Genomic DNA, 18,052 nt, shown 5'->3' on the forward strand with positions numbered 1-18,052 from the left:
CAAAACACTACAAAATAAGTATTGAACATTAAACTTTTATTGGAAACGTATCTCTTAATGAGGTAGACGAGGGTGGCCTCTCTTTTCCCCAAGTTAGCTGACGCATCCCTAGAAAAAGGGCACTTACTGTTCAAATGAGTCTGGGTGCTTCAATTAGAGGAGGCTTTCTGGGCCTCTCAAGTGAGTCTAAAGGGCTTCCCAGGTGGTACTAGTGGTAAAGAATCCACCTGACAATACAGGAGATGTGGGTTCAATCTCTGGGTCAGGAAGGGCCCCTGGAGGAGAGCATGGCAACCCACTCCAGTATTCTTGCCTGGAGAATCCCATGGACAGAGGAGCCTGGTGGGCTACAGTCTATGGGTTTGCAAAGAGTTGGACGCGATTGAGTGACTGAGCTTAAGGATGGTCTCTATCGCTTCGTTACCTGGAGATCTGCACAGCTCATGACAATTCAACATGATAAGGTTGGGGTGGATGAGAAGACGCTTTCTTTGCTGACATGGAAGAAAGGCTACTGGGAAAGGAGAAACAGCAGATATTCTCAAGAAGATCAATTTTAGAACAGAAGAGGAAATTAGGGAAGAGTTTGGGTATAAAGGGGTACAATTATCGTAGTTGGAAAACTACAGAAATAAGACGACATCCATGCTTTACAGAAACTCATAATTTGATGGGGAGACATATAATAATATGTTAAATAATAAAATTGTATTGATATAGTATTATATATAAATTAAATTATATACAAATTACATTTTATATAAATTATATTATTAATTATAATTTTATTATTTAACAAAAATAAAATTTAATGTGAGTGCAGTAGTAAGGTACAAGGTCAAAGAGGAAGAACAATGGGGAAGGAAAAAAAAAGGCTTCTTAGAAGAGTGAGTCTGAGAGAATAAGGAAGGAGGCATCTCCACGCCACCTTCAAGGAAACAGGTCTCGGGACTCGGGGCGGGGCGGGGGTGAGGTATATTTATCAGCATCACCCCCAGCACCCCTGACTGAAGCACTGAAAGGGTTTGGAAGAGCAGATGGAAAGGTCAGTCACGGTCAGGCTGGGAGGGTTCTGTATTCTTCACTCCACCCTCGCGCCAATAGGACCCACTAGCTCTGCAATCCCCAACCTTTTTGGCATCAGGGACTGGTTTCATGGAAGACAATTTCCCCACGGACTGGGGTTGGGGAGTGGTTTCAGGATGATTCAAGCACATTACATTTATTGTGTACTTTATTTCTATTGTTATTACATCAGCTCCATCTCAGATTTTCTGGCATTAGCTCCTAGAGGTTGGGATCCCCGCTCTGGAACATTTCTAAGCAGGGAGTGACTGATCAGATTGGCATTTTGGAAAGCATACTCTCTTGGAAATAAGGCAGGTGGAGGGTGGTGAGGGACAGGAGGGGGAGTAACTAGATGCAGAGAAACAACTTAGGAAGCAGATGGGGGCTAAACAGGGCCTCGATTAAGATCACAAAACCATGCGGAGTATAGAAGAGCTGGGACATTATTCAGAAGGGACTGGAGGTCTTGGTGGTTCCCGCAATGTCGGGTTAAGAAGCACGGCCCATCAGCAGGATGCTGAACCCTCTAGGTTGAGTGGTTGTGCTGCTGATATTATTACAGATAGCAAAAGGAATACAGAAGCTCCCTTTGAAGACAGGTCTCATATTTTCCTCATCTTTGTTTCTACACCACCTAACAATTTTTAGTGAATACATAAATAAACTATTAGCACATTTGACCTCACTAATTCCAAGTTCCCCAAGACGGCACATCTAAGCAGGTTTTAAATTTTGTTTTATGATAAAATTTGTGGACAGCTTATAACTGACCCTTAATAATAAAACAATAATCTAAAAACTGACCCTTAATAATAAAGCACTAATTTAAAATCTAGTCCAGTTGTTGAAAATAATAATACATATTAAAAAAACTAAACATAAACATATTTTTAGAAGACCGCACCATTCAATTGGAAATGCAGCCATCAAATATTGAAATTAAGCACTGGCCTGAAATTACAGAGTCAAGACAGTTAATTCTACATGCGATAATGTTTTACATTTTAAAAGAGACTATAGTTTAAAGTGGCGTGGCATTTATTTATTTATTTATTTATTTCTAGATTACTGATTTATTTATTTCTGGCTGTATTGGGTCTTTGTTGCTGTGTGGGCTTTGCTCTAGTTTCGGTGTGGGCTTCTTGTTGCGGAGGCTTCTCTTGTGGAGTATGGGCTCTAGGGGGCACTGGCTTCAGCAGTAACGACAAGGGGCTCAGCAGTTGGGGTACCCAGGCTCTACACACAGGCTCAATGGTTGTGGTGCACAGGCTTAGCTGCCCCACCACATGTGGAAACTTCCTGGACCAGGGATCGAACCCATGCCTGCTGGATTGGCAGGTGGATTCCTTACCACTGAGCCACCTGGGAAGCCCTAAAGTAGCATTAAAAAAAAAGATGCTATTTAAAAATGTGTCCTCTTTACTCATAAAAGCATCTTTTAGCTCATATGACCGCATGGTAAATAGAGAGGTAAGGCCTGCTTCAGTTAGAAAACCAGGGACTTTAGGATGTCCCTGGTGGTGCAGTGGCCAGGAATCTGGTAGCCAAGGCAGGGGACACAGGTTTGAGCCCTACTTCAGAAAGATTCCACATGTTGGGGGGCATCTAAGCCTGTGCCCGACAGCCACTGAGCCCAGGCACTCTAGAGCCCGCACCCTATCACAAGAGAGCTCGCTGCAGCCAGCAGCTGAGCACCGCAGCCACTGAGCCCAGGCGCTCTAGAGCCCGCACCCTATCACAAGAGAGCCTGTTGCAGCGAGGAGCCTGTGCCCCTCAGCCACTGAGCCCAAGTGCTCTAGAGCCCACACCCTATAACAAGAGAGCCCGCTGCAGCGAGGAGCCTGTGCCCCTCAGCCACTGAGCCCAAGTGCTCTAGAGCCCACACCCTATAACAAGAGAACCCGCTGCAGCGAGGAGCTGAGCACCGCAGCCACTGAGCCCAGGTGCTCTAGAGCCCGCACCCTATAGCAAGAGAAGCCGCCGCAGCGAGGAGCTGAGCACCGCAACTATAGAAAGCCTCTGTGCAGCAAGGAAGGCCCAGCACAGTCATAAATAAATAAGTGAATAATTTTTTTTTTAAGAAAACCACTTTAAAAAACAAAAAAACTTCTGGAGATATATTTGCTACCACTGAAGTGAAGTGTTAATGGCTCAATCATGTCTGACTCTTTGAGGCCCCATGGACTAAATAGCCCACCAGGCTCCTCCGTCCATGGGATTTTCCAGGCAAGAATACTAGAGTGGGCTGCCATTCCCTTCTCCAGGGGATCTTCCCGACTCAAGATTATCAAACTCAGGTCTCCTGCACTGCAGATTCTTTACCTTCTGAGCCACCAAATGGCTAACAAGGTACATTTTGTTACTTTTACCACGATAAAATTTTTAAAAAAAAATTGAATAAAAAACAAGCTTCTTACAAAAGTCATATTGGGTTATAATAAAATCTCTTAAAATTATTTTTCCTTTTATTTTGCATTCTCTTCATTAGAAAAATGAAATAAAGGCACTCAAAGTTTGTAGGGGCTTCCCTGGTGGCTCAGTGGTAAAGAATCCACCTGCCAGTGCAAGAGATGTGGGTTCGATCCCTGGTTGGGGAAGATCCCTTGCAGTAGGAAATGGCAACCCACTCCAGTATTCTTGCCTGGGAAATCCCATGGATAGAGTAGCCCGGCAGGTTACAGTCCATGGGGTCACAGAGTCAGACACAACTTTTTGACTAAACAACATACAGAATTCTTTCTAGTTCACACATCAAATAAAACTAAAGTGAAAAGACAATTTTATCTCCCCACTTAAAAACTGTCTTCCTATTTGGATGGTAAAAGGTGTCTAATATTGTAGTCTTCAAAATACTCTTAACATAGTATTTTAAGATTAGCAAACCTGCAGATTTACCACGTACTTTATCTATTCCGCAAGCATGCACACACACACACACACAATTCATTTCTGCCATCATCAGAACTAAAGAGTCAATTCTGACACAGTAGAATCACTTATGATACTCAAACAACAAAATACTTATAAGCAAAAATCTTCTCTCTATATATTAAAAAAATTAAAGCACAAGTATGTATTTTTTAAAGAGTCTCAAGTCCAGTACTTTGGCGAGAAATATGCCCAAATGGGCATTTATCATTATTTTTAGACCAGTGATGGAATCTGGACTCTCATTCTCTCTGAATCTGTGAACTCAAAGGGAACAACTTATCATAGCATCACTATCTGACCTTGAAGGAACAGCTCATGTCATCACAGAGCAAAAGTGCTGGCGAACATTTATCTAGATGAAAGACCTCAAGCAGTTAACCTGCTCAGCAGAGGCAATGCAACCAGGCAACAGGATAATGACCTCTATCCAAATGTGGAAGGTGCATCAATTTAATACCCTGACAGCTTGACAAAAGATGATGGCGGCGCAGCGGGAAAACATTAGCCAGGATAACGCAGGGTGCTGTATGTGAAAAGAATGAATTATAAAGCACCGTGCTATTTGGGCCGAGGAGGGATTTTTTTTTTTTTAAACCAACTTTATATTTAGGACGGTAGTCATGCCTAAAAGCTCCTTCCATTCTTTTCTACCTGAAGAACATCCCGCTAAAAGTAAAAAGGCAGTGTGGATTAAATTGACAGCTTCAACACAAATCAAGTTTCCCAGCCGATCCAGGAAATGCTGCCCATCATTTCTGGCAGGCCTGTTACTGTGTCAGAGTAGAAAAATCTGGGCATTGATGAACTGGCTTAACTCATTTGAAAAAGATAGGTAACTCAAGTACATATGTGTTATTTTGTTTTCTTTTTTAAAAGGAGAAGGTACTTGGTACACTCTAGGGTGCCTTGGGTCTTCAGCTGTAAACTTTTCCCACTGCAAATTCAGTTTTTTTTTCTTTTTAAAGCAATTTAATTTTAGAATAGTAGCATGATCATGCTTGTATGTTTGTTCAAGGACCTTTACTCTGCGACAGGGTTTCAGCCTGTGCGGTTTTTCTCTACACATGGCAGGCAGCTGTCAGAAGCAGTGTGAGGGGTCAAAGGGCAGCTCGGCTGCTCTGTTAAATCACGGGGTTCCATCAACATCTCAGAATTCCTGCCGAGTGGGAGCTGGGAGACCACAGATTAGAGTACACTGGAGTGTGTATATTAGGTCACTCAGTGTCTATCAAAGCGATATCACGCCAGTGAGCCGTACAATAGATTTTACTGTGCTCCGTTCAAAGAAAATGGAAGGAAAGTGGACATGTGTGTAGCAGATCACAGCTGAACGCTGAATTCTTGTCTTTAAATGGATGGATTTACTATCCACAAGATGAATGAAGAATAGGTGTGCAATCAATAGCGTTGGAAATCATGCAAAGCTGACAGTTTTATTCAGTTCTTGGTAAAGGTCGTTTGGCAGATGCAAAATGAGGCCGACACAGTCCCCGGCCCAGCACAGCCAAGGGCTGTAATCAAGGCCCCACAGGACCTGGAGCTGGGTTACGGCTATGGCCCTGGACCAGAACTCACTTTATGATCTTGGATGGTCCCCCCGGTTACACAAAACTCCGTGTCGTCTTCTGTAAATTTAAAATAATAGGACTTGTCTACCTCCCCAAATGGGTAAACACACTAACAAACAAGCAAACAAGAATTCCTGAGAAAGGACTTTCAAAAAGTCAAAAGGAATACAGCATGATGGGATAATGTGTGGTATTTAAGAAATGTTTAAGAAACGAAATTTAACTTGTATTAATGGGTATTTGGTCTACATATAAAAACAGAAAATACATACTCCTTCAAAGCTCATTGTTTAATCTTTTTTCTTTTTAAATATATGCTGCTGCTGCTAAGTCGCTTCAGTTGTGTCCAACTCTGTGCGACCCCATGGACTTCAGCCTACCAGGCTCCTCCGCCCATGGGATTTTCCAGGCAAGAGTACTGGAGTGGGGTGCCATTGCCTTCTCTGTTTTAAATATATATATATATATATATATATATATATGTAATTTAATTTTCTTTTTAACAGAGTAAAATATGTATTCCTCAAGGAATCTTGTAGTCTTTAACAAGACAATGAATATAATATGATTAACGCCATGCCTGACAAGTGAAATTTTAAATAGCTTAAAAACTTTGCTTAATATTTTATTTCTCAATTATGACTTCTGCAAGGGACTCCTTGACTGTGATTAGCATACCTCTGACTTTTCACTAATAATGATAGCTAACACTAACAAAATACTTATTAAGTGCCAGGTACTGTTCTAACCACTTTACAAAAATTAAGTTATTTAATTTACATGACCATATATAGATTGGCCCCAATGATCAGTTTTTAGGCTCAGCTGCCTTCTTACAAAAAGTATCAGGCTCTGTGTTATGATCTCCTTTGGGGTTAAATACATTTTCTAATCTTGTAAAATGTGAACAAGGCAACTATCTTTTGCAAAACAACTTCATTTCACATCCTATGATATAGATACCACTATTTTCACATGTTTTTAAAGATGAGAATACTACGCCCCGGGAAGTTAAGCAATTCTCAAAGCAGCAAGTGTCGGACCCAGGATTCACACTGAAGTAGAGACGGCTGGATGGCATCACTGACTCGATGGACGTGAGTCTGAGTGAACTCCGGGAGTTGGTGATGGACAGGGAGGCCTGGCGTGCTGCGATTCATGGGGTCGCAGAGTCGGACACGACTGAGCGACTGAACTGAACTGAACTGAACTAAGCCTGGCTATACCGCTGGCTCAGTGTAAAGAATTTGCCCGCCCATGCAGGAGACATGACTTCGATCCCTGAGTCAGGAAGATCCCCTGGAGAAAGAAATGGCCACCCAATCCCATTTTCTTGCCTGGGAAATCCCATGGACAGAGGGAGCCTGGCGGGCTACAGTCCATGGAATTGCAAAGAATCAGACACCACTGAGTGACTAAACAGCCACAAACGCCTGGCTCTCACCGCTTTCCCGTCTCTTTGCATCAGAGGGGCCCAAAGACCCTGTTACCTGGGGGGCAACGTCATGATGCCCACTTAGCTAATTTGGAATCCAAAACTGAGACACACTGTTGAGACCTAACTAGTCCCTCAGAAAATAGCTCAAAATGCGTCACTGCATTGAGACTGGGTTCACACTATAATGCAAGCATAGCCCTGCTTACATTAGAGCAGTCTTTTTAGCTCAAATGCAGCAAAGGCCGCCAGGTCAAAAATGCGCTTCCTTGGCAAAGGAGCTGAAGAGATACCTAAAGACCTTCTGTCCACATTCACCCAGGTGAACTTTGAACATCTGCCACTCTGAAGGCAGAAAGGATACCACCTAACAGGACAAGTGTCGGGGGCTTTGTTTTTTTCTTCTTTTAAGTTAGAAGTATTTTCCCTCATTGTTTGGAAATAAATCCTTGAAGTGAATCTTTAGAAGATGGTAAAGAAATTCTCAGGTTGAATTCCATCTGGTCTGTTTGTTACTAGTTGACAAAAGAGAGTGTGAAATACAAATAGGCATATACAGAGCTGCATATAACAGCTTTGGAGCTTTCCTTTCAATAAATTCAGAGACTGTCTTTGTATCCAGTGACCTTTCAGGAGAAATTAAAAAAAAAAAAAAGACACAGTACAGTTTGTCTCTACCAAAGACCCAATTATAATAATTCTCAGCTTCATCTTGTATGGTTACTTCTTAAAATTCAGCTTAGGTGAAAAGAAGTGAAAAATATTCCTCTTTTCTGAATAATATCCTCAAGGGAAGCGAGATCATGGAGCTTCCTTTCCAGCCTCCATGATGGGTGCCTTCTTTTCAGCTGATTCTTTAATGGGCTTCACTGGCGGGTCTGGGAGAACAGCGGCTGCTCACCTCTCTAAATTTTAATCAGTGAGCATCTCAGATGCAGACGGAGCTGTATTGCTAGGAGCTTAGAGAATCCAGCGAGTGTACTCTATAAGCCACAAAAACTGAAATTGAGAGGCTCTTGTCTTTAAAAAAATTAATTTATTATAATTGGAGGCTAACTACTTTATAATATCATGGTGGTTTTTGCCATACATTGACATGAATCAGACATGGGTGTACACGTGTCCCCCATCCGAACCCCCCTCCCACCTCTTTCCCCATCCCATCCCTCTGGTTTGTCCCAGTGTGCCGGCTTTGAGTGCCCTGTTTGATGCATCAAACTTGGACCGGTCATCTATTTCACATATGGTAATATACATGTTTCAATGCTATTCTCTCGAATCATCCCATCCTTGCCTTCTCCCATAGAGTTCAAAACTCTGTTCTTTATATCTGTGTCTCTTTTCTGCCTCATGTACAGGGTTGTCATTACCATCTTTCTAAAGTCCATATATATATGTTAATATACTGTATTGGTGCTTTTCTTTCTGACTTACTTCACTCTGTATAATAGGCTCCAGTTTCATCCACCTCATTAGAACTGACTTACAAACATATTCACACCTACTCAGAGACCTAACAGATTGAAAGGAAGAGTGTCAAATTACTTGAGTAGTTAAACCAGCCCAAACCCTGACCTTCTAGGCTTGATCAGCACCTTACCAAAAAATATAAGGCTCTGTATTATGATCCTATTATGGGTTCAATTCATTTTTTAACCTTGCAAAGTATGAACAATCTGATTGCCTCCTACCAAACAATTTCACTTCACAGCTTCTGTCACTAGCAGGGCAGCTAAAGCCTAGTGCCCTGTCTTATGAAAATTACTTACGAGGCACTTCAAGTTTAGCCTCTTTGCAAGGCCATCCTATTTATTTATAAATTTTATTAATTCTGAAGCCAGTCGCTCCTCAATGGTGTATTTATGTTCAACTAGGTCAGGTCCGCTGGGATGATATTTGGTCTTTCGGAGCAGACACACAGAGTCTGTCCAGGCAGCAGGCGCAAGCTACCAAACACACGTGTGTCCCTAGGATTTGAGTACAGGAGTTCGTTAGACTTTTGTGGGGAAAAAAAAAAAAATCAATCTAGAAAACCAGTTATGCATTTATGAGTCTTTCTGCATGAGACGGTCTACACAGAAGGATATCATTAACACACGGCTCTCTGACCAGGGAAACAGGTATCTGGCAAACAGTGTCCATGTGGAGTGACTTGTGGGAATTGGTGTAGTTACCAGTGAAGGGCACCCGCAAATACAAGAAGTGGGAAACAGGGAAAACTAGTCTTTTCACATTATACGTTAGTTTGCTCAGAAAATATGCACTTGCTGACCAAACCTACAAACCACACATTTTCAAGCATGTTGTAATAGAATAAAATTTAGTATAGGAGAGACTTAGGTGATATTAAAAAAAAACCATGTTTATCTTTCCCGATAATGCTGTGATTGACTAACTTTGAGAGTGATGATTCCACAGAAAGAAACTGAAAAACAATGTGAGGGGGTGGGGTGGGAGGGAGGCTCAAGAGGGAGGGGATATATGTACACTTACGGCTGATTCATGTTGATGCATGGCAGAAACCCACACAACATGGTAAAACCATTACCTTCCCATTGAAAATAAATTTAAAAACATTTAAAAAGGAACAGTGCAGAGGCATTTGACATTAAAATGCTTAAATGTACGTTGACATTCCCACGTCTCCTTTTAGAAAAGGGGATGCATGGCTTGCTTGGAGAACTCCATGAGCCGTCACCAGCTGACGGGTGACGATCACAAGCATCTAAGATGCCCACTTTCAGGGACATTCTGCTCTGTGATTTTATTAGTGGAATGTGATGAATGAACACCATTTTCATTTGAAACTGTTATTAGCTGGAACTCAGTGATGCCTTAGCACAGACTATTCGAGGCTTCTGGGGGCCCCAAACTCTAGCCTTATTTTATAGAAAGGGAGTCCAAGGCCTTGCAGAGGTGAAGGGACATGCTCAAGGTCACAGCTAGTCAGTGACAAGGTTAGACGTAGCCTCAAACCCTCGTCTTCGGACTCCTAATACGGTGCTCATTCAGCCTATCACCCTAAACGTGATGAAAGACAGATAAATGACACCGACGCCTTGCAGTTGCTATGTCAGCACGTGATTATGGGATGTATGCTGTCAACTCTGAACTTTCTGAGGTTAGGAGAAATGTGCAGCCATCTAAATGTCACAGGCCTGGAAGTAATCAAAAGGGGGCTGAATGTTAGTTACTACTGTGCATAACGCCAGCAACATATCTGTGGTTGGTGGCGATGTATTATTAGAGCTCATGTTCTTGTTGCCACTGTGCGAACCAAGCCGCGCAGGGAACGCTGAAGAGTGATCACAAAAACACCTTTCTTTCCCCACTGTCCCTCAAGCAGCAGGGATCAAATAAACTGTTCCTCAGCTGTCTGTCTTTTAAACAAAAATACCTCCTTCGCTCTACATGTATTTGTGGCAAGTCGGTGTTTTCTTCCTTGTCTCTGTTCTGTTCTAGTTTTTAGACCCCAACCTTGGATCACCAGGGGGTACTGGGACTAAAAAGGGCCTGACACGGTGTCTTACAAATTGTCTTGGATTCCGTCAGGACGTCACAGTTTGTGTTCAATAAAGAAAGGCAGGCAGCGTAGAACAGGCAGGCAAAAAAAAAAAAAAAAAAAGGTCTGTAATCGGATATTAAGTTTACGGAACCATCAGCCGCCAACCTTGATACGTGAAGGGCTTTCCACGCAGAGTATGTCGCGGTTTCCATCTGTATTTTGGGCGGGCTGCTAGGCTCCGATGCCAGCACTGCTATAATGGTGTGTTTCATTCATCTGCAACACAGCCATGCCCTTCTACATTTATCAAGGAAATCTTAGTTAGGTGACACCTGGCGGAGACATCTTTCGTCCACTCTGCTTCCTAACCACACACACACCCCCACTTCCTTTATACTAATTCCGGCCTGGCCACCTACTGGCCAGATATGGTTTTTTTTTTCTTTAATTAAAAAAACCCAAACTTGCTTTCGGCCGCGCTGGGTCTTTACTGCGGCACGCAGGGCTTTCTCCAGCTGCGGAGAGCGGGGGCTGCTCTTTAGTTGTGGCGTGCGGGCTTCTCACCGCGGTGGCTTCTGCTGTTGAGCATACGCTCTAGGTGCGCAGGCTCGGTAGTTGTGGTGAATGGGCTTAGTTGCCCAGTGGCATGTGTGATCTTCCCATATAAGGGACTGAACCAGTGTCCTCTGCAGTGCAAGGCAGGTTCTCTACCACTGGACCACAAGGGAAGCCCCCAATAGATTTTTAATATTACTTTGCCCCAGTAGCCTCATGTGCAAAATGAGTTTATATAATAATAGTAGCTCTTTCTTAGGGTTATTCTGAGGATTTAATGAGTAGTTACAAATGCAAGACTTACCTAGGATCTGGGATATGACCACTATATACATATTAGTGATTATAATTACTATTTCCCCTCTACCCAGTTAAGACTTCCTCATCACTTTGGATCTCAGCTGGCTGTAATTACTTTTACATCAGTGAAAGAATGGCTTGTTACTCTAATGAACATCATATGGCTGTACAATAATTGGCTCAACCATTCACCTATTGTTCAACATTGAGTTTCCAACGTCCTGGCTCTGCAGATAAAGCTGTACGTCACCTGCCACTTCTAGAAATCTGTCCTTACAGCTTCCCTATGAAGTGGATGCTTTTAATATTGCCATTTCCCAAGTGAAGAAACAAAAACTCAGACACTATAAATACGATATGCTCACACACCTAGTTCAGCGTCACCTGCTAGCCCAAGATTCAGACACCAAAGTGGCTACAATAACAACAAACTTGTGCGTGTAAAGCTGCAAACCCCACTTATCTGAACATTTTCTTACAGTGTGTATGTGTGTGTGCTAACCTGCTTCAGTTGTGTCTGACTCTGCGACCCTATAGGCTGTAGCCCGCCAGGCTCCTCTGTCCATAGGGATTCTCCAGGCAAGAATACTGGAGTGGGTTGCCATGCCCTCCTTCAGGGGATCTTCCCAATTCAGGGATCAAACCCACGTCCCGCCAGTCTCCTGCGGGTTCTTCACCACTAGCGCCACCTACAGGGCAGACCATCTAATTCTGCAGTAATTCAGAATAACTGCAGTGCTATTTTCCCCTTGGGCCCAAGGCCCTCCATTTAAAACACTTAACCTACTATTAGAAACAGTTACACTGCAAACCTCCCAGCAGCTGCTGCACTGGCCTCTATGGGACTTGGACATGCCCTCGCGCCGGTTCAGTCCAGACTTCTGGGCCAGCGGGACACAGAATGGACAGGCAGAGCAGTGTCAGGGGCCCGAGGAGGCAACACAATTACATTTCAGCAATAAGATCTTTGCTGCTTTCTCCTGCTACAGGCTTGTAGGACACAGTTCCTGAAATGTGACTGAACACCTTGTTGGTCAAGGGTGAGCTTCCTGTCCTCACTCCTGTGGGTGGTGGGGATGGAGCTCATGGGTGCCACCTTTAGGAGGTCTGTATCCTTGGTCTTCCTGCTCTCTGATTTTACTCAGTATAGTGTGATGAATGAACACCATTCCCACTTGAAACTGTTATTAGCTAGAACTCAGGGATGCCTTAGCACAGACTACTAGAGTTGAAAGGCCTTCTGGGAGCCCCAAAGGCTATCCTCATTTTACAGGAAAGGAGTCAGAGACCTCGTACAGAAGAAGGGACATGCTTAAGGTCACGGCTAGTCAGTGACAAGGTTAGATGTAGTCCCAAACCCATGTCTCTGGACTCCTAACATGGTGCTCATTCACCCTATCACCCTAAATGTGATGAAAGACAGATAAATGACACTGATTCCTTACAGTTTCTATGTCAGCACATGATTATAGGATGCATGCTGTAGACTCTGTATTTGTTCATACAGATAAACTTGTTTTTTTGAAGACAGAGGTAACTGAGGAACAATGATGTAGGGATACAAAATGCACACCTTGTATGCACATCTTCCAGGAAAGGGGTCTGGAATGGCTTTGAGAACGTCACCATCCTAGCTCAGGCTGACCTCTCTGACTGCATGGCCTTCCCTCTAAGGGGATCTCTAACCGTAATAACAGCTGAAATTGATCCATCGCTTACTACACGTCTGACACCACCCTAAAAACTTTATATATATATTGACTCCATTTAACCCTCCCAACTCAGAGAAGGCAATGGCAACCCACTCCAGTACTCTTGCCTGGAAAATCCCATGGACAAAGGAGCCTGGTAGGCTGCAGTTCATGGGGTCGCTAAGAGTCGGGCACGACTGAGCGACTTCACTTTCACTTTTCACTTTCATGCATTGGAGAAGGAAATGGCAACCCACTCCAGTGTTCTTGCCTGGAGAATCCCAGGGATGGCGGAGCCTGGTTGGCTGCCGTCTATGGGGTCTCACAGAGTCAGACACGACTGAAGTGACTTAGCAGCAGCAGCAGCAGCAGCAACTCTCCCAACAAGCCTATGAGGTAGATACAATTATTATTATTACTACCATTATCTCCTCCCTTTTATTAAATGAGGAAGCAGAGGTGTGGGCTTCCCTGGCGGCTTGGTGGTAAAGAATCCGCCTCCAACGCAGGAGACGCAGATTAAATCCCTAGGTTGGGAAGATCCCCTGGAGGAGGGCATAGCAACCCACTCCAGTATTTCTTGCCTGGAAAATCCCATGAACAGAGGAGCCTGGAGGGCTATAGTCTATGGGTTCGCACAAGAGTCAGACATGACTTAGCAACTAAAAAACAACAACAAAGGAGAAGAGTAGAGAGGTGAGCAAGTTGTCCAGGTCACAGAGGCAGGAGGTGGTAAGGCTGGGATCTGAACTCTGATCCTGGGGTCTCGCTGTTCATCCTGTCCCATGTCTTTAGGTGCCTTCGGTCCTTGGCTCCCTTGCCCTTCGCCCAGCTCAATTCACAGCAATCCATCTCTCCCATTTGCTCCCCAGGGGGAGCCTGCACTGGGCTCCCCAGTCTCCTGCCTCCTGCCTCCCCTGATCCAGGGATCCACCTCAAGTCTCCTGAACTGCAGGCAGATTCTTCACCCACTGGGCCACTGGGAAAGCCCACTACACCCCCCATCCCTTTCCAAAAGTCTCCCTACCTGCCTTCCTCAGGAATGAGTGCAAAGGTATCACTGAAGCAACCGCACACGCAAAGATCACTTCCCTTCCATAAGAAGCTTACATAATTACTAGGAATACACAGAGAAGAAACCGTTAATATAAAACAATGAAAAGGTACTCACTAATACAAATATATATTTTTAGAGAAATCAGTGCTTAAGGAAACCGTTGCACCCAGTGCGATTTCTTATACATGTGGACAGATTCTTTACCATCAGTGCCACCAGGGAAACCCCTCTTGTACATACATACAAGAAGCAATAAATAAATACGTATTCAGTGGCCAAATGAATGAAGTCAGCTTGGGACTGTGGAATTTTAACGGAGGTTTTTGAAAACTTACACTTGGATGTTTTTGTTGGATGGCTTTAAGAAGATGCTCTTCTGAAAGAAAGACCATTTTGTGAGAATGTGTATAATCTAATGTTTCCACGTGTTATAAAGTCCTCCACTGAGGGTTTTCTAACAAGTCCGTTCATGCCCGCAGCCTGCTAAAGAAGGCAGTGACTGTTCTCGTTTATGTGCTTCTTTCATGAGTTTTTAAAAAATAACAAACATCTGCGACACCCAGAGAAAAGTTAATCTTTCTTAAACATCAAGGTAGGAGAAGGAAGAATAGCTAATTTGCTTTCTCGACTTCTGTGGGGATTTTATTGCTTCAGCATTCTATAAGAAACGCACTTATATTTCATGTTGACGTGCCATTTTATGAACTGTTAATAGAAATTATTGACTCACAAATTGAGGGAAAAACTAAGACTAATATGTTATTTATTATGTTCTAGCTAAGCGCTGAACGCCAAGAAGACTTTAACAGTATCTACACACTTTGTTGTTTTAATATTTGGTTTAACAATTTATTCTGCAATCATTTCTTAGGTTTAAAAAAGCCGTTTTTGGCTCATTTGGTTTTTTATTTATTAAATAGTTGTCTTGTTCAAACTGTTTGGAAACAGTAAAGTTTATTGAAGTTCATTAACAAGAGTATAATTAAAATAATGAAGAGGTTGACTGACTCCATTGTAAAAGCAGGATTTGGGTACCTCCACTCCATAGCTGTTTAAGGATTAGCCTATCACAGAAATAGCTTGTGCTGTTACCTGGAATCAAAATATAAACTTATTCCTCACTCAGCTCTGGTATTAAAGAAAAATGTACTGTTTTGAGCAATAAACCCTGCAATTCAGGAGTCTTACCAGTCAGGTTTTTCTCAGGAAACACTGGAACTTTTACAGTGAATGTCTTGATTTCTAAAATAAGTGAATTCAGCTTTTCAGTTTTACTTTCCACTCTTTCTAAGAAACCCGCCCTCACCACTGCCCTGTGCTGCCCTGAGAGGACGCCCTGGCCAGCCCGCCACAGACCCGGTGCCCCCACGCCTGGCTGAGTCCTTGTTGCCCACCCACCCACTTCTGCCCCTCAATATCCACACTCCTGCTGCCTTGTCCAGATCCAGGTCAAATGCCACCTCTACTAGGAGTCTTCCAAGTCAGAAGCCATCTGCCCCATCAATTTGTTCACTTCAGATATAAAGACATAGAAATAATTCTAGTCACTAGAATTAGAATAGAATAGTTCTAGTCACTGCTTATTATTTATTTATATTTTCTACCAATGTTAGCTACAAAAACAAAAAGAGAAAAATGGAAGCAATTCAAGCATTCAGCAATAAGAAGGATGGTTCAGCAAATTACAGAAAAAAACCCAACAAAACACCCCAATCAGAATAACTAAGAACTTTGAGAGCTTATACAGTCCATGGAATTCTCCAGGCCAGAACACTGGAGTGGGTAGCCTTTCCCTTCTCCAGTGAATCTTCTAGCCTCGGGATCAAATCCAGGTCTCCTGCAGTGGATCTTCCCAACCCAGGAATCAAACCGGGCTCTCCTGCATTGCAGGTGGATTCTTTACCAACTGAGCTATGAGGGAAGCCACATTATTGAAAATGCAACATAATTTCCCTTCTCTCCTGGAGCCCTGAAGTTCAGAGCAATTTTTCTGAGTTACTTCAAGAGAGCCAGGCCATCGAAAGCTCCCCACTGCCCATGATCTGACTATTTCAGAGCTGGAGAAAACCATCAACCCTTTGGCCACCAGTTCTTCACCTGCGTCAGGTTGCAAAGATCCCTCACTCATGCATCTGCCTTGGAATGACCTTCTCACTGTCCTCCTTTTCCAAAGCTATGCTTAATATAAAGTAACTTATGGTGGAGAGGACACATGACTTTGCAGGCAAAACTACTCAGAATACAGAATGTCTCATATTTCATGAATATGTACATTGTGACTAATTCCACTTCTCCAATGTAACAAGCCTGGAAGTGCCATAGCATAATGGGATGGCAAAACCTTCTGAGCTGGGCAAGGGGAAAAAAAAAAGTTTCCTGGGGGCTGTAGAGCTTATCCTGGCTTTGGAGAAGGATCATGAGAGATGTTAAGTGCCGGACCAGATGCTTCTGTGGCCATAAGGAACTCCACAATGAAGAGCCAGGTGTGTCTCATCAAGGGTGCTCCTGGCAAGGGGGGACTCCACACTGGATTACTTTACATGACAGGGACAGCAATTTCCACCTATTGTTTGCTCACGATGTGCCAAGAATCACAGGTGTAGACACCCATCTGCTTGACCATTCTTTGAGGTCAGCATATGAGAGTAGTGAGCACCTCCAAATACTGGGCAAGTACGGCTCGAAGTCTCGTACACGGGTCACCTCCCTGTCACTTCCCGTCACAGCTCTAGGAGATGTGAATGTGATTACCAGGCTATGTTTCCAAGGTCATGAAGTTAAATGTCATAAGTTGGGATGGCTGGGGACTTCCCCGGTGGTCCAGTGGCTCAGATGCTACACTCCCAACACAGGGGGGCCAGATTTGATCCTTGGTCAGGGAATAATATCCTGCTTTCTACTACTGAAAGACCCCAAATGCTGCAACTAACACTTGGAACAGCCAAATAAATAAATCAATATATTTTTTAAATAGAAGAACTTGGACAGTTGACTGTGAAACCAGAATTCCGAGCGGCCACGCCACACTGCCTCAATGCCTTTCATGTAATGCGAGGCACTGCTCTCTCAAATAATTCTCCAACAGCGCGGCAGGATCAGTACTATTATGCATACCTGGACATGAAGGAAACGAGCCTCTGAGAGACTGAGGGACTTGCTCATGCACACAAAGCAAGAAATGATGTTACTGGGATTTGACCCTGGGTCTGTGTGAATCTGAGGTACAACCAGACCCACAATGTGACTTCCAATAGCGAGCGTCTTGTTTGTCATGAATAAAAGCTGACTGCGGCCAGAATTTAGGTGCTCCTATTGGCAAATCCCACAGGACATGAGATTACTTTAGTCAGACATTGCCTTTCACACTTAAATCTTTTCTTTCTTTTTTTCCTTCTGTTTGTGAGTGTGTGCTGGCTGTTTTTGATAACTTTTTTTGTTTATAATTTAATTAATTTGGGGCTGCGCTGGGTCTTTGTTGCTATGTGGGTTTTCCCGAGTTGGCGCGTAGGCTTCTCCCACAGGCTCCAGCACTTGCGGGCTTCGGTAGTTCCAGCTCTTGCGCTTGAGAACACAGCCTCAACAGTTGTGGCTCACGGGCTTAGTTGCTCCGTGGCATGTTGGTTTTTCCTGGACCAGGGATTGGACCTGTGTCTCCTGCACTGGCAGAAGGATTCTTTGCCACTGAGCCACTGGGAAAGCCCCACATCTTTTCTGCTTACAGGGTGAATATGTGATTCAGCAAGTTCTGCGATGACCTTTAGCCTCCATCCTAATCTGGACTCAAATTCAAAACTCTCTTTCCACGTTTCCCCTGCTTGAAATGCTTCTGAGCCCTGATGGTCCCTAAGTCACGAGGGTAGATATTAATCATGGGAGACATGTAATGCACAAAATATGGAGATAATCACTGCTTAAAATAAAATATAGGTTGTCTCATCCAAG

General features: G+C 43.5%; 1 protein-coding gene across 2 annotated transcripts in view; it reads right to left on the reverse strand.

Moving 5' to 3' along the window:
• The window catches only part of CDK14 (cyclin dependent kinase 14), a 673,238-nt gene that overhangs the window by 35,418 nt on the left and 619,768 nt on the right, over nt 1-18,052 (reverse strand). The gene's annotated exons all lie outside the window — the stretch shown is intronic.

Source organism: Capra hircus, chromosome 4 (assembly GCF_001704415.2).
Source record: "Capra hircus breed San Clemente chromosome 4, ASM170441v1, whole genome shotgun sequence".
In the NCBI taxonomy this organism is placed as follows: Eukaryota; Metazoa; Chordata; class Mammalia; order Artiodactyla; family Bovidae; genus Capra; species Capra hircus.